This window comes from Zootoca vivipara, chromosome 15, assembly GCF_963506605.1.
Source record: "Zootoca vivipara chromosome 15, rZooViv1.1, whole genome shotgun sequence".
Classification (NCBI taxonomy): Eukaryota; Metazoa; Chordata; class Lepidosauria; order Squamata; family Lacertidae; genus Zootoca; species Zootoca vivipara.
Genome location: NC_083290.1, coordinates 26863505 through 26890882, shown reverse-complemented (window position 1 = coordinate 26890882; position 27378 = coordinate 26863505). Strand labels below are relative to the sequence as shown.

At 42.7% G+C, this 27378-nt stretch overlaps 1 protein-coding gene across 8 annotated transcripts in view; it reads right to left on the bottom strand.

Moving 5' to 3' along the window:
• The window catches only part of NCAM1 (neural cell adhesion molecule 1), a 228459-nt gene that overhangs the window by 199861 nt on the left and 1220 nt on the right, over positions 1–27378 (bottom strand). The gene's annotated exons all lie outside the window — the stretch shown is intronic.

The window sequence follows — 27378 nt, the reverse complement described above, 5'->3', positions numbered from 1 at the left end:
TACTCACATTGGATCTGGAGGCCATAGCAGACTGCATGTAGTCTACTCTCTACAACATTTGAGGCCAATCACTGCACAACAAGCACAAGAAGAACTTCATGTAGATAATTTTTGCCACTGGTCAGTCTAAATTCAGCAACAAGCTCTGCTCACATGGGGTAATGTGATGTCACAACATGGCTCGGGTAGAATTGACAAATACCATACCATTTGTGGACGAAAGAGTATAGAAGATGTTTTAAACCTCTCAGAAGCACTATTAATGATTTCCAAGGGTGGCTCTAACTATACTGACATGTACCTACCGTGTTTCTCATATTATAAGACATGTCTTATATTTATTTTTTCCTCAAAGAAACACACTATGGCTTATTTTCAAGGGATGTCTTATTTTTTTCCTCTTCCTCCTGCCGCGGCTGGCATTGCTGCTGCTCCTATCACTATGTCTTATTTTCGGGGTATGGCTTATATTCCTTGAATGCTTAAAAATCCTGCTATGGCTTATTTTATGGGTATGTCTTAAAATATGAGAAACAGGGTATCTAATCCAGACAGATGCTTGTACCAACTAGTAATGAACTGGCATTTCCAACAGAGGAGAAAAATGATGGCAGGTAAAGACACAATCATGCACTTTGTTGGTCTGCTCCACCACAACTAGGCAAGCATTAAAGATCAACTTCCCTTTGAGAGAACTAAAAGAAGAAGGTGAAGACACCCTTTACACCTGCTCCTGAATCAGTTTCTTCTGCTGCTTCCCTTGCCCACGTTCAAAGGATTTAAAAAATATATATATATTTGCAAATTTGTGGCACAGTGTTTTGCTTTTGACTTCAGTGTATTAAAAATCACTTTTTAAAACCTGATTTCCTCTTTCCTCCACCACCCACTTTCAAAATGCCTTTCCTGGTGAATCTATTTCTTCCATGGCATTAAAAAAAAATTACGTGTAGGATTTTTAAATGGAACTGTTGTGTTCTATGAATGTCATGAGCCAGTTTGGAGACCCCTGTCAAAAAGCAGGCTACAGACAGACAGAAAGCAAGGCAATTTTCTTTTACCTTCCATGACCGATAATGGAAAAATGACAGGCTACTCATTTCTGGAAGAAAATGATAAATAGTATTCCATGCACATTTACATAGAAAAGTGCATTCAGCTGGATTTCCAAAATGCACTTACTCCTCTGCAAAGACCTATCCAAGCTGGAAAAATTCCAACAGCCCCATGCCCATTGGCTGCAATGTTACCTGCTGCACTGCCAGACCCCACTGAAGCCTTTGCTGCTGTTGAGAGGTGCATCACCCACAATAACATCACCACAACACGTAACCATAGTGATGCAGGGATGCAGTGAACTTGCACCGCTTACAGATTGATTCTGCTCATTTACATGGATGTCGGAGCTGGCAAGCAGGGAGTCCTGAGAGCAGGCCCAAACAGAGACCTATCCAATGGCAAGGGGGAAGGCCAAACTGGCACCTGCTGGAAGGTATCTGACCAACCACAGATGGTGAAAAATGACCACCCCCATGCCGTGTCAACAGTGCCATGTGCAAAAGCTTCATGCCAGCCTGATAACAAGTTATGTTTAGCAACAGAGCAGTCTATGGTATATGTGCCTCTTCAAAAAGTCCAGCTAAAAGCAGGTGTCCTTTACTGACCAGTTTTCTACCAACATAAGCATTTGCTCAAAGGAGACTTACTCCCCTATTACACCATGAGGGCACCTCAGGATAAAGACTAACCACATGGGACTCACTCTCCAGTCACATGCTCATGGTTCAAGCCTGCTATTTAAGATAGCTTTATAGAACGCCACATTTCTTATTTGTTTGGTAATCTGAACTATTATCTGGATTAAATATCTTCAAAGTACCAGCTGCATTGAGAAATGAATGTTTTCTTTCATTTGCTAATTAATTGATGCATCTACTCAGTACAACGCAGTTAATGACGAAAATCCTTTTGCAATATGGACAGCTCTAAGTAATTCTTGTTATAGCTCCACTCCAAATTATAAGAACAACAATATAATGGGCATGATAATCATTTTAATGAATGCTGACAGTGAAGTGAAAAAGCACTGTCAACTATCATAAAGCAGGCTTCCCATCCATCCCCCCCATTTGCCCCCATTCTATTGATATCACTATTTCCTGCAATCTTCCTTTGGGAGGTGAGATCTAGTTACAATTCACAGGTAAGGTTATCCATGAGCAACAAAGCCTGTGGACTGTGTGCAGATTTATGTGCCCCTTTGCTCTCCTTTACAGTTTTTCTTCACATATCATAGTAAATTGGTTGACAAGGAGGCAGGTGGGTGTGACTCTGAGAATGAAAAAAGGGAAGCTTCCCACAATAACAACAAGGAAGGTTAGGATCTTTATGTGCTTTCCCTGCACTACGAAAGCCAACATTAATAACTGAAGAAAGACATAGTGCAGGAAAGAAGTGGAAGGGTGGATTGACAGATTGTCATTATAACAGTAAGCAGCAGTACATCTCAGACTTGTGCATCCCCTCCTCCTGCTCTGTAAACATTTTCAGATCCAAACTGCAGCAAACCGTCCTTTGCCATTTTTTTCAAATGCAACAAACAATGTCCCCTGCTTTAAGGTGAAACAGCAGAGGATGGCTAGCTGCTAAGTAGCAATAAAAGCTGCTAATCTCCTCCCACTGTGTGCATAGCGGAAAGAAGAGCTAGAGTCTGAGGGTGAAGTTCACTGCAGCCCATTCTTGGAATGCTGAACCATAGTTCGAACAAAGGTATGAGCAAGTGGACATCTCCTTAAATGCCCACAGGACATACCTAGTCCATAAAGTTTCTTGCTTTATCCCCTCCTCTCCAATTCATCCATTTAACCCACTCTTTTTTCCGCAGCTTGCCATGGCTGCTGATATATTGGTCCTGTCCACCATCTTTAACTTACAAACTGCACATGTGTGCACGAATACACACAGACACACACTATCAACTGAAAACACAGTAGTCGAGACAGTTATACCACCAGAAACAATTAGACACTTCCAAAAAACCGCTGATTATTCACTGCTGCAACTCCATCCCAGTGGCTCACGCACATGGGTGAATGATGCCCCAAAGCACTGAAGGGTTCACTTAAGCAGATGTACCAGGGACCTGAACAGAAGAATCAAAGCAAAGTAACACAGAATCACCTCAAATGGACTAAATAATTGTCTGTTCTATTGTCAAGCTTAAAAGCTTTTAGCTATGTAGAAGTTTAAAAGTACCATCATTCTCATATACCTACTGTATCTTCCCCATTTCAGACTCCCACATCCTAAAAGTATATTGAATAACAATAAAAACCATTCTTTCAAATTCCCAGAATCCAGATTCACATTTAAAGATGCAACAAAAGATTTTTAAACACAACGCCAGCATATGACTGGAAAGATGGCTTCTTGAACATATTCAATATAGTGGTACCTCGGGTTACGAACTTAATTTGTTCCGGAGGTCCGTTCTTAACCTCAAACTGTTCTTAACCTGAGGTACCACTTTAGCTAATGGAGCCTCCCGCTGCCCCATTTCTCCCGGCATGCAATTTCTGTTCTCATCCTGAGGTAAAGTTCTTAACCCGAGGTACTACTTCCAGGTTAGCGAAGTTTGTAACCTGAAGGTGTTTGTAACCAAAAGTACCACTGTATAGCTCTCCCATCTAAGCCTAAAACCCTTTCTAGTTCCTAGGTATCTTCCTTTAGCTATGGATGAAGAACGGTATACAAATTTAAGAAATAAAATTACTTCTTCCAAAGGACTGAATGGCAACCAATCCCTGGTGATAAACCTAGAGGTTGCACTCAAATGTTCATTTGTCACTTCCTTGTTTTAATGATGTTTTATGCAGCAGAATCACTAAAATTTGTTTTATGCAGCAGAATCACAAAAGATGATCATGATAATGGTGGTCCATGGTTCTTGAGGAGCTGCAGGAGTTGCATGCAGGAAGCATCTCAACAAATAAAAAATGGAGAAGCCACAAGCTTAACGTGAGTTGACAGTGTGATGCAGCAGCAAAAAAATGCTAATGCTATTCTAGGCTGCATCAACAGAAGTATAGTTTCCCAATCAAAGGAAGAGTACTACTCTATTCTGCCTTGGTCAGACCACACTTGGAATATTGTGTCCAGTTCTGTCCAACACAATTTAAGGATGTTGACGAGCTGGAATGTGTGCAGAGGAGGGCGACCAAGATGATAAAAGGTCTGGAAACCAATGATTATGAGGAATTGGGTATGTATTGCCTGGTAAAAAGGCAATAGGATAGCCATCTTCAAATATCAAAAGGGCTGTCACATGGAGGAAGCAGCAAGCTTGTTTTCTCCTGCTTTGGAGGTGAGAACATGAACCAATAGATTCTAGTTTCAGGAAAGGAGATTCCAACTAAACATCAGCAAGAACTTCCTGACAGTAAGAGCTGTTCAACAGTGAAACAGTCTCCCACAAGGTGGTGGACTCTCCTTTCTTGTAGGTTTTTAAGCAGAGGATGGGTGGTCATTTGTCTTGTATAACCTAGCTAAGATTCCTGTGTTGCAGGAGGTTGAACTAGATAACCCCTGGGGTCCCTTCCAACTCTACAATTCTATTATTCTATCAAAAGTGGATCTAGGTGAATGCGACCAGTTCGATTGCACCGCGGGCACAGAGTTTCTGGGCCACCCCAGCAGGCACCACAACTATGACATCCAATGGAAGACAAGAGTGGGAGGGGAATGGATTTTGGCATTGCACAGGGCACCACTGAAATTTGAGGCACCAAGATCCACCACTATGACCTCGGGATCTGAGGTGAGAGGCAGATTTAGCTCTCTCTCAGCAGTGTCCCAGACTGCAATCAGTTGAATTTCTTCCACTGAACTAAATAGCAGACAGTGAAAATCAAGATTGTTCCTATTTGCATAGCAACCTTCATCTGCATAGCTATTTTGTGGGTTGCTTTGGGTCACTGTAGAATGCAAATGAATTCTGCAAACTGGCTTTCTCTTTCCTTTCCTTTGCACATACAATGATATGAAAACAGCCGCCACTAATTCATCATCCTATTTGCGGAATTGGGGGCAACTACTTCTGGGTTTGAGGGTGTTGGTTTATTGTTTCTCTCCAACCCCATTTTTATTATCATCCACAAAAGAAATCTCAGGAGCACAACAGAGGTCAGCTCACTGACACTGTCGTTCTTCCTTTCCAAACTACCTCTGGAAAGGACTACACTTTCAGAAGCCGATTTAGGGGAGTGCGACCAGTTGGCTCATACTGGGTGCCAAGCCAGGAGGGCACCGCAGGGGGCAGCACAACAGTGACTTAGAATGGAAGATGAAAGGCAGGTGAGTGGGTGACAAATTTTGGTATTTACAGGGTGCTGCTGAAATTCGAAAGTCTGAAGTCCACCATGGACAGTGTCCTTCCTGAGGTGCCCTGGGAAGGAAAACTTGCAGCAGAGCTCTACTGCTATTCCTATGCTACTGAAGCCACTGCAAAGCCAGTACAAAACCCCTTCTCTGGTTAAGAACTTAATTCGATCTGGAGGTCCGTTCTTAACCTGAGTCTGTTCTTAACCTGAAGCACCACTTTAGCTAATGGGGCCTCCTGCTGCCGCTGTGCTGCCAGAGCACGATTTCTGTTCTCATCCTGAAGCAAAATTCTTAACCTGAGGTACTATTTCTGGGTTAGCGGAGTTTGTAACCTGAAGTGTTTGTAACCTGAGGTACCACTGTAGCTTTAAAAACTATAATGGTGGGGGTAGGGGTAGTAGATCTCCCCCCCCCAAAAAAAAATCATTTTGCTCACTCTCAGTTTGTTTTAAGGTTCACCCAAATTGCTGAAGAAGGTGAGACCAGTCGCATTCATGACTGAACCCTAGTTCACCAGTGCTATGCCGCAACGAATTATAGATCTTTGCCCCCCAAATAATAATTGCTTTTATACAAGGTGTATTAAACCTCACTTGCAGCATACTTCGAAATATATTTCATCAGACAAATCCAAACAGAGAACAAGCCCACCTTGGGAAGATACATTAGTTCATTCAAGAAGCCGCAAGAATAGTGTAGCACTACACAGTATCAAGCACAGAAATAGAAAGTCAATAAAGTAAGTGGTGTTTTTTTCTTTCCTTTTCTTAGAGACCAACGGCAATGTTAAAATGAGATCCCCAGCACTCATAGTAACAGCTCTGCTGAAAAGCCAAATGTACCAGCCTCATAATCAAAGACAACAAAAGCATCAGTGGTTCAGTTCCTTTGACTAATTTCTGCAAAGATTTTTCAAGAGTTCAAGCAGCTTCACCCAAAATCAGAATATCAAAGCTCTCTCTTTTTTCCTCTCTGCAGTCTATAATTATTCAAAAACAGATAATTACTTTTTAAAAAACTCTAACATCTTTACATTATTTCATCTGCAACCTTGCAAAATCCACACAAGTCAGAGCTGTTTAATAACTTGGAGCTTGGCCAAACCAATTAAGTTTTACTAAAAGGAAAAATGTTAAAATGTGTACTGAGCATTGAAATCCATGGTGCACTGCTTTTGAAACAGAGGGAACTCTCAGTAATAGTTTGCTGGGAGGTGGAGGGGGGAAGGTGATCCATAAATTTGGGGTGGCCTTGGTAGCCAAGCCAAAAATTCTGATCTCCAGAACCCCATTCCCTCCCCCTTGTTGCATAGCTACAAAGCAACCAAAGAACCCCCCCCCCGTGCTACCCTTTTCTACAAAAATGGGAGGTGTGGGCATCACTGGTTTGGCCACTGCACAGCCAAGGTACTCCAGGCACCTTGGCCACACAGTAGCCAGAGATCCCCAAAACAGGAAAGGGTAGCAAGAAGTAACTTGCCAATTTGGCCCTGAAGAGCCAAGGTGCTGCATCTAACCTTCTTCTCATTTTGGAGCCATTTTTTGCAACTGCTACGATGATTCCCTCCTATTTCTCTACAGCTCTAATGTTGAGAGGGAGAGGTTGGAGCTTGTCACACTCATCAAAGGGCAGCAATGCATTCATCAGTGCAAGTAAAAATGGGGTAGGGGCTGGACTGTGAAAACATTCTATTGAACTTGATCAACATTTTGAACATTCAAAAAATCTATGTTAGCAGCCTCCAGGCGCACCATATAAATCAATACCAAGTCCAAGTGAGGCCACTGGAACAAGGATCACTGACAGTAGGTTGCAACTCTTCCCTACCAATCACACTACCATGGTAAGGGGCAGACCTGTACTGGCCCCAAGCTGCTACAGGAAGATTACATATCGTGACCAAAATATATACCATATTTTCCCCTGTATTGGACGAGCTTTTTTGACTCAAAAACCACATCAAAAAACTGGGATCGACCAATACATGGATAGTGGCATGGGGGGGAAGCAGTGTGCCGCCAGCCAACTCATTGGCGGGAGCGCAACTTCCCCCAATGCCGCTGCATGCAGTGGGAGCTCCCTGGATTGTTTCCCGCACGCGGCAGCATCAGAGCGCAATGGCTGGTGGGGGCGTAAATTCCCCCGATGCCGATGTGCGCAGGAAACGATCTAGGAAGTGTTTCCTGCCCCCAGCTGTGTGGGGGGGAGAGGCTCAACAACTTTGGGCCATCTCCCCTCATTTTCCTAAAATTGAGTCCCCTAAAATGGGAGGGGGGGTCTTATACACGGGGGCATCCTATAGACAGAAAAATATGGTGAGTGTACATATACACACATATATACCCAGGACACTGGGTAGTTTTATTGTTGTCTTAATGGAGGAGTGGAGAACCTTTGGATAAGAACACCCATCACCATTGACCAGTGGCCATGCTGGTTGACGCTGATGGTAGTCCAACCACAAATGCAGGGCCAAAGCCTCATGTGTTCCCCTCCCTCATTTTAATGTGTCATAAGCTACTTGAGGATCATCTGATAAAAATTCAAGGTACGCATCTTACAAATAAATGAAAGAGTGACTGAAGGCTGGTGCTGGGAACCACCACCATATGTTTAACATGTAATGTAGACAGATTACAGTATTTATTTGTTTAATAAAATTTATACACCTCTTGATTGTTTAAAAAAAACACTTTTGAAGCCTTACAAAATGATAAAAAATAAGATCAAGAGAATTTCACAACCATACTTTAAAACATACAAAAGTTAAATATTAAAACTGATTCTCCATTTTATATCTAAAGATTTGTATGGCCAACATCTTTCAATTTACAATCTTGCTGCAGGTCTTCACTTTGAACATTTCTGTGCCAGAGAAGAAGTGCTAAGGTCCTGCTAGAGTATCCTTAGTGCTCTACATTACATCATTGCCACTCCCCTCTTAACCCTACACCCCCAGCATTCAGGGTGCATACAAGCTCCACGTAAAAAACACAGTGACCAATTGAGGGCTTTTCCATCCACAAAACACTGAAGCAATTCTCTCGCTTTCAGCTTTTTTCACTTGAATGAAATAAAAACCCTTTTCAGAAAACAATTACAATCCGCCCCCCTCCCTGTTCCCCACACCCTCTTTCGGCACACCATGGGATTTCTCCATGCATGCAAAAGCCTTTCAAGGGAGGATTAATATGCAAAGACAGACTGCTTTTTAGTAGCATGTGAAGAACCATCAACAAGCATTTCTTTTTTTAAAAAAAATCCAAGGATTCATCAATTATTCCCACTCTTTCTTTTCAAGCAGAAGACCATTCAATAATGCCAAACATCTGAGACAATTTGCCAATATTTGTAAACAAATCCAAATTAGCTAATTATGTTTAAATTTAGTCTTTTTTTGCATCCTACAATGGAAATGGTGTCATAAATAATCCACCAAAATGCAATCCGTAATATTTGCGAACTGGAAGAAAACACATTTAAAAAACAAAATGTTAATGGGGGGTTGTTCATTAAAAAGTCTGATGTTTTCCTCAAAGTGTTTTGTGGTTGCAAAAAGCAGGACAATAGGAGTGATTTTAATACCACACACCACACAAGTGATGGAATTTCAGAAAATGATTGTTTAGAATGATAGCGTAGGCTTTCAACAACAGATGTGAAAGATGAGAAAACCTATTCAGAATCAAGGGCTTTTTTATTATGTCATGAATAAATTTCCATTTCTCTCTTCTTGGTTTTTTCTCTTGCCACCTTCTCACGATAGTACTGTATCGTCTTGGCATACAGGCCCAGCTTCTTAATGCCATGAACTTTGTATTTCAGGAACGCAAACTTTGCCCATGGCAACCCTATATTGGAGTCTGAATCTGTTCATTGCCTTCCGATTGTAAACCCTTCTGAAAATCTGTAGCCATTTTCTAAAATGTACCACTTTTAGATGTGAGAACTCAAAGCTGTATGTCAATCATCTAATCCCAGATGTCAAAGGATTCATGTGAAATTTTCAGTGGCATTTTAAGGATGGACAGTACAACATCCAACACTCCTGACAATTTCAGAAGCAACTTAAGTTTCAGGCAAATAATAACTACTTAAATTGCTCAAACTCTGAAAGATTGGGGGGGGGGAATCCAGGTACCTGTATGCATCAGAATTTTATCTTTACCTGAAAAGCAAAAGCCAGTGAATATGAAGATCATGAAGACCTGAAAAACTGTAAAGGAACCTGAAAGATACATTTTACAAGTGTTTATGGTCTGCAAAAAGCAGGGGTTTGATCACCTTATGCCAGTTCATTTGGATAGGGGGCATACTTCACCTTGTCATGTATCTCCCACTGGCCTGTGTTGCACTGGTTCACACTACAGTGGTACCTTGGTTCTCAAACTTAATCCATTCCAGGAGTCCGTTCGACTCCCAAAACAGTTTGAAAACCGAGGCACGGCTTCCGATTGGCTGCAGAAACTTCCTGCACTCAATCAGAAGCCGCAGAGGCCGCGTTGGACATTTGGCTTCCGAAAAATGTTCACAAACCGGAACACTCACTTCCGGGTTTGTGGAGTTCGGGAGCCAAGCCATTTGGCTACCAAGGAACCCCTGTGCTGTCCCTTGCCATGAAAAACTTTGATCATCTCTTAGTGGAAGTTTTTAGCCTCACCATTATCTCTAAAAATTGCAAAGAAACCTGTTGTCTGTGAAATTAGCAAAAGGATATAAAAAAGAATTATGAACATCCACTAGCCATGGAGAGCCTCTCCAGGTCGAGGAAGAAATTGTTCACATCTCTTTAAATTCAAGACAGAAGTACAGAAGAGGTTCAGCTTGCAACAAAGACTCTCATGCCTTTTGAGGGGAAGGGGTGTGTTTGTGTGTGATATAGATAGATACAGGGTTGCCTCGCAAGACGAATTTAATTTGGTCTGTGAGTCAATTAGTTTTGCGAAAAATTCGTCTTGCGAATCCCATAGGAATGCATTGATTTTATTTATTTTTGCCCATAGGAACGCATTAATTGAATTTCAGTGCATTCCTATGAGAAACCGCAATTCGCTAGACGAATTTTTCACAAAACGAATTTGTCTTGCGAGGCAACCTCCGATCGCAAAACCCATTCGTCTAGTGAAAAATTCGTCTAGCAGGGCATTCGTCTAGCGAGGTACCACTGTAGATAGATAGATACCACATGTATGAATTTATACTGTATGTAACTTTTCAAAAAGTTCCCATGGCTGCCTACAGTATATAAAACAATTCAAAACCATATAAAATGTCAAGCAATAATAGCAGAACATTTCACATCTTCTACTCCAGTTCTAGCAGCCACTTATCTCAATAAAAATAAAATCCCTTTAGCTCTTCTACACCCTCACTAAAAGCAATCATGAATAAAAACGTTTTTAGAGCACACCTAAATAACAGCAAGATGGGGGTTGGTTGTGTTTATTGGTAAAGGGATTTACCCAACCATGGTGCAACCACAAAAATGGCTGGCTCTATCCCTCTTGCCCACCAGTTTAACCTCCCTGTCCAGGGAATATACAAGTAGGTTCAAATGTACCAGATCAAAAGGCTTCATGGGGGGGGGGGGTGACTCCACTGATCACCAGCACTGAAAAACAACATTAAAAGATTTGGCTCTCTGCCTCCCGGCCAATGAAGATACATTATAGGAAGATATCAAGGGATGTTCTTCAGTCTCTCTTGGCAACTGTTAAGCACCCTCACCACAGTTTGAGAGCACCATTTTCTACATATATGTAATGCTTTTGTTCTGTTTATCTTATCCAAGGGGATGTAAATTGCTCGTGTGCTAATAAAACTCGCTGCCCTGTCAATTTTCACATTTCCTCATGCCAGCAAAATAAAAATGCAAAAATATACACAAAACCTTTAACATCAGCACATTTTGGCACAACAATATAAAACAAACACATTGTATTCACCCAGTTTAATAGCAGTGAAATCCCAATGAGACTTTTCTTGGCTCATTCTTTTATGAAGAATTAAAACCCACAACTGCAAGATGTAATTCTTTTCTCTCCTTTTTTCTTAAGCACTGTGTAAAAATATTTTTATCCAATCCTTTTCAATATAACACTACTACAGAAGACACTATCTATTTTCAAACCACCACTTAATAAGAGAATCACTGCTTGCCAGTTGCTCTGTCTTCCAAAGATTTTATTTCAATTGTGTTTTGAAGGCTCATGTGTCAGCAAACTGGCTCTCATCCCAAAGGCCTTTAAAAATCAAACAGCCCTGTGGAATGAGTAGCAGAGGAGCAATTGGCCTTTCACATAGTTCATTCAGTGATCTATGAAAATAACTACATGCAGAATTTGGGGAGGGGCTACTCCTATGGACTGCTGCTCAGACTGCTCAAGCTGGTGACTAACAGCCAGGATACCACCACCACCACCCCCATACACTTCTTCTCACATTACATTTTTACAGATTTCTCCAGCTGCTTCATTTCTTCATGAGGTCCAGAGTGGAACCAGCAAGAAATCCAAGCTCTGCCAGGTGCTCCATTACAAACGTCTCTTTTTGTATCAGTTTATTACACCATCCTCCAGATCTTCACTGCAGGTGTAAACAATGGGATGGATCAATTTTTTAAAAAAATGATTCTTTATTATTTATTTATTTATTTATTATTATTATTATTTATTATGGGTCAGTTTTTGATGGATCAATTTATGTGGTGGAAGAGAAAAAACTAGAACTATCTTCTACTGAAGTTTAATACAGTGGTACCTTGGGTTACAAACGCTTCGGGTTACAAACTCTGCTAACCTGGAGGTAGTACCTTGGGTTGAGAACTTTGCCCCAGGATGAGAACGAAAATTGTGCGCCAGTGGTGCGACGGCAGCGGGACGCCCCATTAGCAAAAGGTTAAGAACAGTTTCGGGTTAAGAATGGACCTTCAGAACGAATTAAGTTCGTAACCCGAGGTACCACTGTATTTAAAATCTGAATCAAGCTGATTCATTCCAAACTATGTGTTTGGAATGATTTCATTGTATATCATTGATACTCTGTTACTGGAAGCCCAGAGCATGGGTAAAGCACAACAGCTAAACCTCTGACTGGAGCTGAAAAATAAAAGCCAGTTGGATTGCTCTTTCAAGCTAGCACTGGAAGCCAGTCACACTGCCCCAGATCTATCCCCAAAACCATTAGGAGGTTGGCCTATGGTTTTTAAACTCCATCTTAACATACAGTTTAAACAGGGTTTTTAAAGTTTGAGGAGTATGCCAGCAAAGTGCAGGATCTAGAAAATCTGATCCTACATGATGCTAGTTGCTGCTTCTTTGTGAGCCATTTCCCTGCACTTAAGAGAAGCAAGCAATTTGCAAAGGAGCATTGACTGCACTGTGCAGGATCAGATCCTCTCATTTAACAGCTCTTAAGCAGGAGAATCCAGTTCCCCATATCGTACTGGACTGATGCCTCCTGTAGAGCACTGATCCTGTAGAGTGTCAGGCAGGAAAGTGAACTGTGGCATGGGGCCTACCTTCTCCTGGGAGGATGCAGCCACCGGTCAGGTAGGTCTCAGCCTTTTCAGTTTTCCTACCCTTCCTGACTAATGCCCTACTCTGTGCCAATCCAGTTTAACTTGCTGTGATCTGTGGCTGCATATGTACCTGACTCATCCAAGACCGGAGGCCCTCCAAATATGCCCAATTCGGCTTGGGTACAGGAGTGCCTGGCGTGCTCTGGTCCATGGGGTCACAAAGAGTCGGACACGACTAAACGTCTAAACAACAGCAATTGGCCAAATCTGATGTACAGCCCTAATCGTTAGCACTGTTATGCAAGACAGTAAACAGATAAAGGCCGAAGCCGTAATTAATTAGCAAATTTAACTGCAGGGTAGACATAGCTCTATGAGCTATCTCTTAGATTGCACCAGCAGTGAAGTAAAAAACAATATCTAAAAGAAGGAAGCTGATCAATTACCGTAAATGGTTTCTAGTTTGCAGTTTCCTGTTAATATGAACAATCTGAAAGCAGAAAACACTTGTACCTGTAATTTTTTTAGTTCCCTAAGTCAGGTTTAAGAAACAAACAAGCATAGCAACTCCTAGAAAATGCCATCAAGAATAGCTTAACTAACTTAAAATAGAAGAGAAGGGGTTTTTTACTGGGGAGGGGGGAGTCAGGCAGAATATGGCGTAGTGCCATCATGGATATAATCCCCATCCACTCTGCCATGTTGTCATGCCCTTACTTACTTACTTTTTTTATTTATTTTACTCAATAAATGCACAGTCACATTTAAGGTTGGAACTGTGAAAGACTTGCGGAATGGTTTGCTATGTTTTGGTATATTTCTTTGTTTCGGGGTTAATTGGTGTTCCTAATATAAAATTTGTTTAATGACCTTGCTATTTTATACAGTATTGTTTTCATTGTATTTATTGAACTTTTACTGCATATATTTAAATATGTTGTTCCTTGTTTGGGGTTCACATGAAAGGGCCATACAAGTGTTACAGGCCACCCCAATCTCTGGAAAGCAGTAGCAAGATTCCAGGAGTCCTGGCACTTAACTAAGGTTTGTGTTCCTTTGGAATGAGGCACAGCAGAGACTAGTGTCTTTATGAAACATGGTTTATTCACACATATTTACACTTGAGTTTTATGGAGAGAGAGTTCACAGCTTTGCATCTCAAGAGGGGCTTGTCCTTCCTAGCAGCGCAGCATTGGATTCAGAAGCATCCTAAGCACCATCCCCATATCTCTCTGTAACAGCCTCAACCAGCCAGCCAACGTGGCTGCTGCCTTTGAGTCCCTGCATAGAATTCTGCCCACTTCCTCCTTCTGCTTCCCACCAGCACTTGCAGAAAACCACTTCTCCACTTCTGCTTCCAGCTTCCCCCACTGCACTCCAGTGACCCTAGCAACCTCTGTTTCTCAAGCCCAAATCAGTGCACAATCCCAAGAGCAAAAGCCTCCACCCCTTGCAGTAGTCCATCAGGGTAATCACAGAGCTCCTGGGGTCATCACAGAGCTCCAGTAGCTTACACAGCTACACAAGATTCCTGGTTCGCAGCAATTTCAGAGGTTTAGCTACTGGGATTTTGCCTTTTGCATAGTTCTCACTTCCAGGACATCAAACAATCACTCTGTGGCTCAAAACCACAGGCTCAGTGTTTCTGGGGCTCTCTTATTCCATCTTTGTCTTCCCTCTGGTTGTGAACCTCCAAACCAATCCCCCAGCCCCAAAACAGCTTCTGCAGCCATTCCAGGACACAATTTCAGAATTCCAGCTGCTTCCTCTCTGGCACACGGGGAATATCCTCCACTTCTCTTCCTTGTACTACCCCTCAGCAAATAAATAATAATAAATAATAATAATAATTTATTTATACCCAGCCATCTGGCTGGGTTTTCCCAGCCACTCTGGGCGGCTTCCAACAGAAAAATGAAATAAAATAATCTATTGAACATTAAAAGCCTCCCTAAAAGATATCTTATCTTATCTCTTAAACATGGCTGCCTTCAGATGTCTTCTAAAAATCTGGTAGATGGGCGGGGTATAAATAATTTATTATTATTATTATTATTATTATTATTATTATTATTATTATTAATTTCACTGACATGTGCCAGTGTGGGTGGGAATATGAGAAGGGCTAGCAACAAGGGCTGGCCTGGCTGGATGCATCCCTGCCTTTCCCTTTTTGGTCTCAGCACTCAAACAACCAGCAGCAAAACTCACTCAAGAAAAGCAGTTTTTTTCAGTTGCTGGTTAAGAGAGGGAAATGGAACTCAGCAGACAGGATGGAATGGCACTGAAGACCACCGAGGTAAAGCTGTGTCATTCTCAATAGTATTCTGTGTGAGTCCAATCTTCTCAAGTCACTATTAACTTGATAGCTCTCCACAGACATCACCTCCTATTTCACAGAATAAATCCAGCACCATGGTGAAAGACCATCAACAAGACCATCTTTTAAATTTATAGATGTAGCAGTAGATCTCCAAAATTCCTCATGGGAAACCTGATCCCTTCTCTGTGTCTATAATATATCCAGGAATAAAAATGAATTTCTAGTATGACAAATCCAACACGCAGTGAGAGTTAGGTTTATATGTGACTAGCTTATCAGCCATGTGCTGGGTGTCATGCTAGCAGGTAAGTTAAAAGGGAATACTTGGATAGCTATTCCTTTAGTAATCTGCATTTTTTTTTCTTTTAATCAGCTCTAGCCCAGAGGCATTCCACAGGTGGAATTTAAAACTAAAAACCCAAAAGCAGAGGCTTCTCTTGTTGAGGAGACCTTTCCCTTCTGCAAGTAGAATCGGGGGTTAAGGGTACATTAAGGGTGCAGGAAAGTGTACAGCAGGTCTCTCTAACCTAGTACCCTCCAAATGTTTTAGATGACAACTCCCGTCATCCCAACCATTGGCCATGCTAACTGAGGCTGATGGGATTCCTAATCCAAACACTGCTACCCTCTTGTCTAGAGGGTACCAGGTTGGGAAAGGCTAGCCTATAGCTTAGTCTATATCATGGTGCACCCATTATAACTCTTCCAGTACTGTTGCAAAATGTAAATACATGTAAATACATCAGGGAACAGCAGAGCATGCTGACAAAAATAGGTGGGGTATTGGAAGCAGGGTGGATTTGATTTAAATCAAACTGATTTAAATCACGATTTAAATCACTAGTCAGTAAGGATTGATTTAAATCATAGTTTTCTACATAAAGACTAATTCTTGCTGGTATAACTTTAATATGCAAGTAGATGAAGATTTTTAGAATAACAACTTTTCATATTAGTTTTTTATCCCCAGTTTAATAGGTTAATCATTCATATTTGGACAACTTTACTGTTGTACTTAGGAAGGAGAAAAATAATCATTACCTTAATAATAACAATTTAAATAGATTTATTCAACTGAAACAATAACATTACAGCATATGTTATTTGCTTAAACAAACATCCATGCTTGTTAACTAATTTGGCTAAACAAAAACAAAATATATATATTTAAAGAAATTTAGACTGTCAGCCCAGCCTACACATGAAAAACTTAAATACTGTCCACTCCAAACAATCAGAAAAATATTGTTTCTATTCTATTCACTGAACTTCTTGAAACTTAGCACTGAAGGGGTTGTTTCTGTATTCATAGGTTTGTAGAATAGGATTAAGGTCTTTTTCTCAACTCTGTTCATGTTATAACATTTTTGCTGTGAAGAAGAGACATGTGACCTCTGTTGAGTCAAATTCAGTTTTGAGAACTGCAAAAGTAAACCAAGCATCTGTGATAATATCTTGTAGGCAGAGAAACTGCCCAATAATCTTACAAAAACCTCTGGAAGAGCATGACATTGTGAATGGATTAATGGAATTTATTTACCCCAAAATTTAAACATATACAACCTTATTCTACATAATTAAAAAACTAATCTTTATTTCATGATGGAATAACCTTTGGATGGTAATATATTTTCCTCGAAAAGCATTTTATTTTAAAAAAATCTGATTTAAATCAAAAAAATCGGTTTAAATCAAAATAATCCAATTTAAATCAAAAAAATCTGATTTTTTAAAAAAAATCATTGATTTTTATCCACCCTTATTGGAAGCAGGTACAGTCCTGCCAACTCTTGGTTATTGCTATACAGTATTTCTATCTTTTCAATTTTCTACTACCGTACTTCCTAAGTTATTTGGGGGAGTGGGGGAGAGACAACTGCTTTCTGACTGCAACCATAACACAAGAATCATTAGCTTTGACCCCAACCTTAATCTTCTCCCTTTTAATCTTCGAATTGCTACACTCACAGTCTGAGCCATAAAACCAAAAGCATTATTTCATTCTGAAATATCATCCTCTGGTTTCTTATTTGTTGTTTAGTCGTTTAGTCGTGTCCGACTCTTCGTGGTTTCTTATATATATTTTTATTTGGGTGCACAATCTGGTCGCTGTACTGTAAACTGAAAAACAAATACTTACAGATCAGCTTCCCCCAAAGTGATGCCCTCCAGATGTTTTGAACTACAACTTCTACCAGCTAACATAGTTGGTGTGAGTTATAATCCAGAACACCTGGAATACACCAAGTTGAGGAAGGCTGTAACAGATAGATATTCCAGCACTTAGCAGTGGTTCTGTAAGACAGTTATAAATACAGTGTATTAAAAGCGTTTGAAAACCTGCCATTTGGCATTCAGGGTAACATCAAAAGGCAAAGCTACTAATGAGCAGCTGCAAGAGAGAAGCAGTGTTTCAACACTACAAACAGGAAAGAGCATAATAACAGCACCACCAACCCCAACTCATTTACATCACTTTGCATCAGCAATAGCTTTAAGGTTTGGCACTGTGCTTTTCCAAACAAAGGGACTACAAACAGTGCAAATCTGACCTTCAAAATCTACTGCTATGAATTTAATGCCTAACAAAAGATATTGTTACCAGCTACCCCAATCTCTGCCAAGTGGTGCACAAGATTCCAGGGGTCTTGGCACCGGGTTTTGTTTTCTTTGGAATGAGGCATGGCAGAGTCAGCAGTGTCTTTAAGAAATATGGTTTATTTACACATATTTACGCAGGTGGTGCTGTGGGTTAAACCACAGAGCCTAGGGCCTGCTGATCAGAAGATCAGCAGTTCGAATCCCTGCAACGGGGTGAGATAGGTCCCTGCTCCTGCCAACCTAGCAGTTCGAAAGCACGTCAAAGTGCAAGTAGATAAATAGGTACCGCTTCAAGCAGAAAGGTAGACAGCGTTTCCGTGCGCTGCTCTGGTTTGCCAGAAGCAGCTTTGTCATGCTGGCCACATGACCTGGAAGCTGTACGCCGGCTCCCTCGGCCAATAACGCGAGATGAGCGCCGCAACCCCAGAGTCAGTCACGATTGGACCTAATGATCAGTTTTCCTTGGAGGGGTGGGAATGATTCCAGATACCCACTTTATTCTCTCCTCCAAAAAACAGTAAGTGCTACCAAAAAAAATGCCAGTATCATTGCACTCAGAAGAGACCCCCTCATTGTGGCAAACTTTGACAACTCTTGGTATTGCATGCAAAGCTATATGGCACCATTAATTCTCCCTGGTAATAGATGGTATGTGTAGTATACTGTACATACCAAAAGCTGCTCTCCCAAAAATGTGCTGTACAAGATTGGGAAAGTATTTTGAATTCTTAGGAGCCAGTACTGAATTTTTAGGCAAGAACATTTTTTTAATGTTAAAAAAAAAGTGCTGAGGTGAACAAACACCTGGGGTTCCTTGGGCTCTGACTTCATGTATGTGTACATCCCAGTCATCCTGTAACATCTGTCCCAAAGGAGCACAAGGTAGACCAGAAATTTGCTGCTCACATTTGAACTCCCTATAAAAATGTTATAATACTTCAAAAACTGCACACACACTAATAAAACCAGGGGGCAGGAAACCTGCATATACCTCAAACTCCTTCAGGGATCAGTAAAATGAGGGGTGGTGTTCTTTTTACATCAAGAAACATAAAGTGTGTTTTTTATCTCATTTGGCTGCTGTTTGTTGTTCCCTCCAGACTTGATGGTAGCAGGTGCATTTTCTCCTCCTCCCCCCACATCAATTGTTTCTGGTCTCGTGCCACCTGACTCATTGTAGTCTATATCTTCTTTTAAGAGTAAGGTGCCAATTTTTATTTTCTCCTTATGGCAAAATACATGATATCTGTAAAATATAAATCTGGAGCTCAGCCAGGAAAACATCAAGGCACTTTGCAGCCTGGAACACAGCCATAATCCTTGAAAGAACTAAAATATTGAAATTCATTAAATTAAAATTAACTGTCCCTTTAAAAAAAATCAACTGGTCAAGACCAAGATCCTCAAGTCTGCATGTCAATATGTGGAAGGATTATATATAGAAAACTCTCTATTATTTAAGAAATCGTATAGTACTCAGCATGAGCATACAAGATGAGGATCCATCTGCTGTATCTATAAATGAAGCCCTGCGTTATAAAAGGAATATTTTTTTAATCTGAAAAGTAAATTAGGGTGTCGCTATCCCTGGACCACAGAAAATGTAAACAAAAGGGAAGGTGATTTTGAAAGATGTGTTAGGGTGGGCACAAAATAAGCCTTTATTCCTACCCCACTGGGTGATCACAGCTGAGTTTATTGAAGGCTTCTTCACTACACCCCTGCAGCTATCTCCTTTTCTCTGCTTTCATTTAAGCTACTGTAAATAGGAGACCGTTTTGTTTTTAATTGGTATAATATGGTTGATGGAACCCTCTAGTCACCATTTTGTCTGTCTTTTGTTTGCAGCCATGTTTCCCCCAAGAGGAAAGGCTTAGTACATTAAAACAGTTCCGTTGTTCTATGAAAGGAAAATGTTACTCGTGACACCAAAATTTGGATTTCGCTTTTTCCTATTTGTAATTGGCTTCTCCATTTTATGTATGTTGAAATGATGCCTTCATGCAGCTCCTCAAGAACCCTGGACCGTTATTATAATCTTTTGTAACACTACTGCATAAAACATCCTTTAAAACAAAGAAGTGACAAATGGACATATGGGTGCTCACTTCTGGGAAATATAAATTGCCTCCCTCATTTCAGGGATGGGGAGCATAGCTGCCAAGTTTTCCCTTTTCTCGCGAGGAAGCCTATTCAGCATAAGGGAAAATCCCTTTAAAAAAGGGATAACTTGGCAGCTATGATGGGGAGCCTCAAGCCCAGGGGCTAAATGCAGTCTCCAGGTTCTATATGGCCCTCAAGACTGGCAATGCCCCTCAGTAGCCCTTCTTCATGCCATTTTAAAGTTTGTTTGTTTTTAAGAAAATGTCCTTGAACTCTGCCAATGCTTCTTGCTTGCCTGGATGGAGTGGTAAAGGATCTAGCCTACCACACGGAAGTAAAATTCATATTTGTTGCTTTGTGCACTTTTGCCTCTGGACCAGCCCACAATTAGCAATTTGCCCCCAGAAGCTTGTCTAGAAGGGAATGCAGCCCTCAAGTTGAAAATGGTTCCCCAACCCTACCCTATTTCCTTGTCACCTGAAGTACAATTCATAGCATGGATCCAAAAAACAAGGCCGGTATTTGGTGATAGCAGTGTATTGTGGTAGGACAATAAAGTCACTTTCAATAGTAGATGGTATGTTAGTATGCATATGACAGCTGGGAAAATGCGTGAGATGAAATGCATAAACAGTTGATTAACTGGAGGATGAGCAGAAAGGGCAAGGACAGAGCAAGAATAGGTGAAAACCACACACTTCACACGGAAGGCTAGTTTAGCGGTTTTCATAATTTGCTAACTACAGTCATGTAAGAGGCAACAACACCCTATTGTGGTTTGTTGAGAGAAATCTTAAGAACAAGGAACAGTTAAAAGGAGGTTGTATCCATCATTCCTACACAACAGGTGTTGTGTGGTTGGAATGTATGTTCTAGGACAAGACACATTCCCACAGAAATAAAGTTGGTTGGGATGTGATCTTACTTGGAAGACTTGGGGGGGGGGGAATCCCTAACAGCATTGGACCAAAGAGTTTTAAACGTTTTGTCCAGTGCAGATGAGGACCAAACAGTAACTATGCTAATGGTGGCGGGTGACAATCTATGCATTAGTTTCTCCAGGATCAATGGCCAATGTACCATGAATGCTACTCCAATACTCTTGTTTTCTGATGTTTTGATATAAATTTAAATTGTGTACATTACTGTATATGTTTATTTGTTTTTTGTAAGCCATTTTGAAAGACACGTGAAAAGCTGTGTACTGTATACATTTTAAAAACAAATAATAGCTTTGAAAGTACAGTGGGTGTAGAAGAACTAATTTTATATGAGGTGTTGTGGGTTTCCCATCAGATTTCTGTGAGAATACCAAGTGGTGTAGTTTGCCAAGACTCATCTGAATTCCCCAGCACCACCTCTAGTCAGGAAGAGGGGGCAAGCGAGGTTGTGTGTCAAAAATAACAACAGGCTGCAGTTTGAATTTGAGAGACACATAGAGAGCTGGGGTTTGGCTCTGTATGCATCTTAGGGTGCTGGACTTCTCCCAGAGAGCTGATGACAGCAGCTGACTTTGTCCTATGGAGTCTTTAACCTGTGCCACTACTCATATGTTCATAAATAAAGGCAAATATTACACAAAATACCAATAAGCTTTCATTTGCCTCATTCCAACGGAAACCAAACCCGGCCCTTATTACTCTGCTCAGAGAAGTGGTATAGACTTCTTTCTTTTCATTGGTGATCACTCGTAGCCGAGTAAGATTGTCTTCCATGAACACAGTCTTAGCAGTGGGTTCGGTCCGTAAGTGACTGTGGAGGCCAACTATGGATCAATTTTATTAAAATTAGTGGTATAGGCCAGGCATCCCCAAACTTCAACCCTCCAGGTGTTTTGGACTACAATTCCCATCATCCCTGACCACTGGTCCTGTTAGCTAGGGATCATGGGAGTTGTAGGCCAAAACATCTGGAGGGCTGCACTTTTGGGGTGCCTGGTATAGGCTGTTAACAGTGAGAAGAGAAGATGGAGATAAATAGGTAGCCTATAAAGAATATGTATGCAAAATAATCTCTTGCAATAGATCAGGGAGGGGCAACCTGTGGCACTGGACTACAATTCCCAGCATTCCTGATCATTGGGCATGTTGGCTGGGGCTGATGGGAGTGGAACATCTGGAGGACAACAGGTTTCTCTAGGATTCTATGATCTGTAACAAATACTGTAACTTCTACATCTTTCTTCCACTCAAATACAAAATATAGAGGTACAATTTTACACAATTAGTTTATTTATTGTTAATTAAATAATTTAATAATTTAATTATTAATTTATTTACATGTATTGTTAATTAAACAATGAAAGTGTTAATATGATAATAATCCTATATAATAATGTCCATGTTGTCCCTGCGTCCAGATGTCCCGTGTGTCCCTGGGTCACTGCGCATGTGCCCCAGGGATACAGGGATTGGACAGCAGAGACTGCGCGCGCGCACTCTCCCCCCACTCTGCCTCCTCCAACCGCCGCTCCCGCCGGGGTGGAGGCCGGCGAAGGCCTCCTCACAACCCTCCCTGGCCGTGAGGAGCGGCGGTTGGAGGAGGCGGGGGGGGGAGAGTGCGCGCGTCCTTCCTGTCGGCGGCTGGGGGAGAGGAAGGAAGGAGGAGAAAGCGCCGCTTTCTCCTCCTCCGTTCCTGTCCCCCTGCCGCCGACAGCAAGGACGGGTCCCAGGGTTCGGAGAAGCGCTGCGCAAGCGCTTCTCCGAACCCTGGGATGTCTGCTTCCTGTCGGCGGCTGCGGGAGAGGAACGGAGAAGGAGAAAGCAGCGCTTTCTCCTCCTCCGTTCCTGTCCCCCTGCCGCCGACAGCAATGACAGGTCCCAGGGTTCGGAGAAGCGCTGCGCAAGCGCTTCTCCGAACCCTGGGATGTCTGCTTCCTGTCGGCGGCTGCGGGAGAGGAACGGAGAAGGAGAAAGCAGCGCTTTCTCCTCCTCCGTTCCTGCCCCCCTGCCGCCGACAGCAAGGACGGGTCCCAGGGTTCGGAGAAGCGCTGCGCAAGCGCTTCTCCGAACCCTGGAATGTCTGCTTCCTGTCGGCGGCTGCGGGAGAGGAACGGAGAAGGAGAAAGCAGCGCTTTCTCCTCCTCCGTTCCTGTCCCCCTGCCGCCGACAGCAAGGACGGGTCCCAGGGTTCGGAGAAGCGCTGCGCAAGCGCTTCTCCGAACCCTGGGATGTCTGCTTCCTGTCGGCGGCTGCGGGAGAGGAACGGAGAAGGAGAAAGCAGCGCTTTCTCCTCCTCCGTTCCTGTCCCCCTGCCGCCGACAGCAAGGACGGGTCCCAGGGTTCGGAGAAGCGCTGCGCAAGCGCTTCTCCGAACCCTGGGATATCTGCTTCCTGTCGGCGGCTGCGGGAGAGGAACGGAGAAGGAAAAAGCAGCGCTTTCTCCTCCTCCGTTCCTGTCCCCCTGCCGCCGACAGCAAGGACAGGTCCCAGGGTTCGGAGAAGCGCTGCGCAAGCGCTTCTCCGAACCCCAGGATTCTAGCGCCCGTTATTGAACGGGCTGAAAACCACTAGTAATAATAATAATATAATAAAATATATATAATAATAATATGATAAAATAAAATAAATCAAAATTGAGACAGTTATAACAAATGAAAGTAACGCAATTTTAAAATATATTCAGAAGGTAAGCGGTGGGAAATGACTCGGAAGGTAATTCTTTTATCCTTCCTTTTTTCTTTTTTCTGTTTATTCTTTCTTTTTCTTTTGATTGGGAATATGTGTATATAGTATTATATGTGTATTATAGTATTATATGATTCATATTCAATATTATGGCTTTACGATTTTAAATTGTTATGTTTTATGAAACCTAATAAAGATGCTTTTTACAATCAAAAAAAAAAAAAAGAAAGTGTTCAAAGTCCCACTTTCAACCACAATGGTGCTATGCAATGCATGCTAGTTAAAGTATGCCAATAGATAATAATCTGTATTAAATGGTTTTGAGCATGCATTAAGAATGTGAGTGTCTGGAATTTTCATGGAAAGCTCCTGGTATTGCCTGCATGAGTCCACTACATAGAGGTGAGGAATAGAACTGTATGAGGTGTGTTGTGTTGTAGCAAAAATGAGGGGGGGGGAAGGAGTAATCCAGTTGAGGTTTCAGTTGCATATGTATACAGTAATGGTAATTTGTTTGAGTTACGTTTGCAATTTTTGTCATGGCAATGGTGAAATATCAAGTGTATGAGTGATCACTGGGCTTTGACGTGTCAGTATCTTGAGAAGATGCATGGAATCCCAACAGTGGTTGTTTGCAGACTATGTGACCAGTGGCAGACTTTGAGCTTTCACAAGAAAATTCTGCAAAGCCAAAATTTGCCCCACCACCACCACTCCAATCTTCCATTGCTTGTCATTGTTGCAACACCCCCTGCAGCGTCCTCTCTTGGCTTGGTGCCCAATGTGGGAGAACCAGTTGCACTTCCCTAAATCCACCTCTGATGTGACAGCAACTGTTATTTGCACTGATCGGATGTGTTATCTCAGCAATACTGGGCAAGGTAGCAGTAAACCTCAGCAAAGAGCTGTTGCAGGTTGGAAAAGAAGCAATGGATTCAACTTGCAAGCAATAATATTTATTGTTTACAGTATTCCTTTTGTAAAACGCTTTGGGTTGTTTTTGTTTCACAAACAAGCAGTATATTAATTTTATGAAATAAATAAATAAAGAGTAGATTGTCCAAACAAACTATAGACTCACCTTTCCTGGAGCTTCACACGTTCACTACATACTTATGGGTGAACTGGGTATTTTTAACCCATTTAAATGCATACATAACTAGAGGTGGTAACTTATGCAAGACCTATTCACGCAGAACATAAAGAGTAAATAATTTGGTGTACATGGCATAGTATTCTAACGCAGGCTGAGCTATTGCAACGATGGGTACAAACCTGTGAGGCCTCTTACTGAAATCAGGTGAGGGAATACTATCTTTTTAGAGTGAGGTGAGGAACCTTTTCAGTCTGAGGGCCACATTCCCTTCTAGACAACTTTCCAAGGGCCATATATCAGTGGTGGGTGGGGTTAGAGACAAAATGGGGAGGAGCAACAAATGCAATTTTTTTTAATCTTTGTACAGCAAGCAAGTTTCTACACACACATTGCCTCCATCCAGACAAGCAATAAGCATTATCAGAGTTCAAGGACACATTCCAGCCAGGCAAAAGCATTCATGGAGGGTGTGAAGAAAGGCCAGCGAAGGGTGTGGCCTGGGGAAAGTCCCAAGGGCCAGACAGAGAAGCTGGAGGGCAACACCTGGCCCCTGACATTCCCTATCCTGGTGCAGAGTTTCAAAAGCACGGAGCATCATTCACGAAGGAGGGAATCACAGCAAAGTCTCCACCCTTAAGCCCAACAAGGGTACTGAAAGGGGTGCTTATCATGACAGTGGCTGTAGTACTACAGGACATGATAACAGACTTAGGAACTCCCCATTTTCTATGAGGAAGGCTGACCCTTTGCCTTGATGGGACAAGGGCTTTTGTGATGTTTTCGTAATGATGGAGACCAGTGACCAAAGGTGCTTCCAGGCATCGGATGCTTGCTTGGAATGGGTGCTCTTCATGCACGCAAGATTTTTTCGCACCAACCAAATAACGTCACTGTAAGCAAAATGCTAGCCTGCATTCCCGCCCATTTACTATTTACAGTACTAGGGGAGAAGCGGATCTGATAAATTAAAAATATCCTGTTGCCAACAGCTCCTTCCCAACGACCCCCGTTTCGCAGCATTAAGCCCAGAATGTGAGGATGGCATTTGTGAGGGATCTGGCTGGCCCCAGGAGAATAAAACAAGCTACAGTACTAGCAGCCATGAAAGTGGGAAGCTTCTTCAGGTGAGGCTGCGTTTCCACGGGGGTGGCATGGCTGAGGTATTTTTATCATTTGTCGCAGTTCTGTGGGGATTTCCGTCAACAACAAGCGAGAGACGCCTGGCACCAGGCAAGCGCAGTGCCAGGTGGGGCTGAGGGATTCTAGTCTGCCTCTTCTTCGGCTGTATCTTCATGTGGGGTCTTTGGGGGGGGCAATTTCACAGTGTGTACTGAGACGAAGAGTAAACCTTTGAGAAACAACTATCACTGTATGAAGTCCACAAGTGTGGCATTCTTGGTACGTTATGGAAGAGGTTTTCAGTGTGGTATAGGAATCTGCTTTATAATATGCCTAACAGTCGGAAGCTGTGATGCTTCGTGGATTTTATTTTATATTTGCGGGGAGGAGAGAAGAAGGGACATTTGGCTGCATTGGCGGACTGCCCCTCTGAGGTAATGATGCCCGTTAGGAACTGGAGGGGAGGGGGCGCTCCCGAGGGGCGGGGTTGCTCCGAACGTTGGGCTCCGAACGTTGGGCTAGCAAAAAAAAAAAAGAGAGAGAGAGACCCTAACGGCATTTCCCGCTCGGCCTCTGCTAGGTTCTGATTGGCCGAGGACTCAATCAACAACCCCCCCCCAACGCGCGCGCGCGCACACACACATACACCTCAGCATAAGCATAAGCAGCAGCAGCAGCGCGCGCGCTCCATCTATTGCAATGCGCGCGCGCGCGCGCGCGCACACACACACACAAGTCGCTGGGGATGGAAAGCGGGGGGGGGACGCGTTTGCACTGTGGGGAGCTTCCTCCCCCGTACCCAGATTTGATTTGATTTTTAAAAAAATTAAAAAAGCAGTTCCCCATTTGCGCCGCCATAAATTCACAGGAGTCACACGCAACCCCACCTGGCCCCTTTGCAACAACGACGTCGCCTCCCTTATCCGTTTGTTTATCTATCTATCTATTTAGCGAGCGAGCGAGCAATCCTGTGTGCCCCGCGCGCCACTCCCGACCAAAAGCAGGGATGTATTTGCAAAATGCAAAGCGTCGATTTCCCTCCACCACTCCCGGCTGCAAATAATAATGATAAGAATAATGGCAAGAATTGCCTGTGGGGAATTTGCAGCAGCCTTTCGCTGGTGTGCTGAAGAAATAAACAGCCCCAATCGCCGCCTCGCTCGCCCCCCCGCCCCCACGCGCTTCAGCTGCTCACACGGCGGCACCATTAACACATCGCACGCAGCATCCTCACCCCCCCCCCACTTCTCTCCTCCCTCCATTGTCTGCAATTGGCAATAGACACAAGCCTGAGGATCAAACAAGGGGGGGAGAGAGAGAGACAGGGGGGCTGATCTCGCCACTATTTGCATCTCCCTCCAATCTCCCCCCCCAAAAAAATAGAGTCATCAAACGTGCCCGAGCCCTCCCCCCCCCCGCATGCCCTTGGTTCACGCCCTCTCCATCCACCCCCCGCTTTCTATTCTGCTTTTCCACTTTCTGCTGTCAAACCGCTCGGTCTCTGGACCATCTTCCCTTCTCTGTCTGCCTCTTGCCAACCCCCCCCCCCCCCGCGCCTCGCCCGCCCCTGGTTCCAGCCAATCCCTCAATTCTGTATGCTCTTTTGAATGAG